Below are 3,130 nucleotides of genomic sequence, written 5' to 3'. Positions count from 1 at the left end.
ACGGTCCTGAGGTATACTGTTCCAGGTGTTAAACCACGCAGTATTCCTTTGTTTTGCTCTCAAATAACTGCTTTTTGGTCTATGTACAACACTCTGTATGAACACAATTTCATATTCTGGAATTCCCATTCTCTGCAATATTACCCATAATTTACTATAATCTACACAGTTGAATGCCTTTACATAGTCAATAAGACACAGGCAAACATCTTTCTAGTATTCTCTGCTTTCATCCAAGATTCATCTAACATCAGCATCCAAGATTCATCTAACATCCTTTGTTCCATATCCTATTTGTCCTGAAACAGTTTTTTTAATTATAATATTGTTCAATGTTATTTTCATTCTGTTGGATCACCTTTCTTTGGAATGGTCACATACATGGTTCTCTTCCAGTAAGTTGGCCAGGTAGCTGTATTCCAATTTCTTGGCACAGACCAGAAAATGCTTCCAGTATTGCATTTGTTTACTGAAACATCTCAAATGGTATTTCACCAATGCCTGAAGCCAATTTTTTTTTAATGCTGCTTGGACTTCTGTCTTCAACACCATAGGTTCTTGATCATATATTACTTTCTGAAATGGTTTCATATTTTGGATATATTGTCAAGAGGGACCAGTTGCTGCAGAAGGATATCATGTTTGGTAAGGTGGAGGCACAGAGAAAAAGAGGAAGACCCCCAATGAGATGGATTGCCAAAGTGGCAGCATCAATGGGCTCAAGTGTGACAACGATAGTTAGGTTGGCCCAGGGTTGGGCAGTGTTTTGTTCTGCTGTGCACAAGGTCACTATGAGTCGGTACTGACTTGATGGCACCTAACAACAACAACAACTATTTTTGGTTTAGTGCGTCTGTGTATTCCTTCCATTTTTTTATATGCTTTCCACGTTGTTCAATATTTTGTCCATTTGTTGCTATTGTTGTTAGGTGCCTTCGAGTCAGTTCCTACTCATAGCGACCCGATATGGGGTTTCTGAGGTTGTAAATCTTTATGGAAGCTGAAAGCCTCATCTCTCTCCCAACGAATGGCTACTGGGTTTGAACTGTTGATCTTGTAGATAGAAGTACAGTGAGTATCCTACAGTACCACTAGTACTCTTATTTTGCCCCCAAAATTCCTCAGTTTTGCAACTCAAAGCTTGTATTTTTTTCTTCACTTCTTTCATCTTTCATCTTACATGTTCTTTCCTTTTGGTTTTTCAATTCTAGGTCTTTGTACATTTCATTATAGTTCTTTACTTTGTCTTCTCCAGCTGCCCTTTGAAATCTTCTGTTCAGTTCTTTTACTTCATCATCTTCTCCTTTCACTTTAGCTACTCTATGTTCAAGAGCAACTTTCAGAGTCTCTTTAACATCTATTTTGATTTTTCCTTTGTTTCCTGTCTTTTTAATGATCTTTTGCTTTTCATGTATGATGCTCTTGATGTCCTTCCACTACTAGTCTGGTCTTTGGTCAACTAGTGTTCAGTTAATAAAATCTGTCCTTGAGAAGTCCTTGTGTGGTGTTGCAGGATAATGCACTGGAGTTCAAGGTTGGTTTTAACCTCAATGTCAGAGGTTCAAATTCACCAGCTGCTCATCAGAAATTCTATACAGGGTCACTATGAGTTGGAAATGACTTAACAACAACGACAGTCCTTGAGATGGTCTGTAAATTCTAGTAGGATATACTCAGGGACATACTTTGGCTCTGTGGACTTGTTTTCATTTTCTTAAGTTTCAACTTGAACTTGCACATCAGCAATTGATAGTTTGTTCCTCAGTCAACCCCTTGCCTTGGTTTGACTAATGATATTAAGCTTCTCTTCTCCATCTTCTTCTTCTTTCCTCAGATGTAGTCCAGTTGATTCTTATATATTTCATTTGGTGAGGACCACATATATAATCACCATTTATGTTGTTGCAAGAAGAAATTTGCAATGAATAAGTTATTGATCTTACAAAAGTCTATCATATCTCTGGTTTCCTTTCTATCAACTTCTGATCCTTCATTGTTTCCAATTTCTGCATTTCAACCAGCAGTAGTAGTTATAAGTGCATCTTGATATCAAGCTACCAGAGTAGTACAAACTGACACAGCAGTGGTGGTCACATTAGTGGTATGTTGTTGTTGTTGTTGTTAAATGCCATCAAGTTGGTTCCAACTCATAGTGGCCCTGTGTAGGATTTCTGAGAAGCAGCTGGTGTGTTTGAACTGCTGACATTGAGGTTAAAACCTCAATTGTGACTACCAGTCCAGTGCTTGTTTTACAGTGCCACACCAGAAATAAAAGTTTTAGTCTCACTCTGAATCAAACATTCTTGAAGACTTTCTTCTTAATTCTTGGCCTGATCATCCATTATCTAATTTGAACCTCACCAGTACCTACCAGACTACTGTTCACTCCTGTTAACTCAATTGCAATGCCTAGAAATTGTGTGGAAAGAGCCCTTTCCTATAGGTATTTTTATAATAATTTACTTTATTTTTATAACTTTCTGTAATTCTGTCATGTGGCTCGGCTCAATGTATTTTGTTATGGTGGTTGATGAGTGACCCCATGTGACTAGAACTACCCAATAGGACTTTCTTGGTTGTATCATTTAGAAGCAGAATGCCAGGTCTTTCTTTTGCAAATCCACTGGGTGGTTTCATTCAGCCAACTTTTGGGTTAGCAGCTGAGCGCTTAACCCTTGTACCATTGTACCAACAGAGGTCTTTCTTTTTATATATGCCTGCTTTAATATTAGCAATAGTAGTCTAAGAGTCCTGGTGTGTACTATAGGATAAGATGTTGCTGTTGTTAAGAGCTGTCGAGTCAGTTCCAACTCATAACAACCCTATACAACCTTGCAGTTCAAAGCAACTTTGTATTCCAGTGCATTAACATACAGTGCCACACCTGGATTGCTAATCAAAAGATAGACAGTTCAAACCCACCAGCTGCTCTTCTGAAACCCTACATAGGGTCCCTGTGAGTTGGAACTGATTTCAAAAGCACTTTAACAATAACAATAATAGCATTGACTGTCAAGAGCAAGAAAAACAAACACTGGTGACCTTCCCTTTTCCTTATGGTGGGGTACTAAATGTCATTCCCAAGACTTTGTTCCTAGAATCAACACAACCTCACAGATTCTTGGAATTT

Source organism: Chrysochloris asiatica, unplaced genomic scaffold, assembly GCF_000296735.1.
Source record: "Chrysochloris asiatica unplaced genomic scaffold, ChrAsi1.0 scaffold00002, whole genome shotgun sequence".
NCBI lineage: Eukaryota > Metazoa > Chordata > Mammalia > Afrosoricida > Chrysochloridae > Chrysochloris > Chrysochloris asiatica.
The sequence above is the reverse complement of the archived record's forward strand: the minus strand, read 5'-3'. Positions refer to the sequence as shown.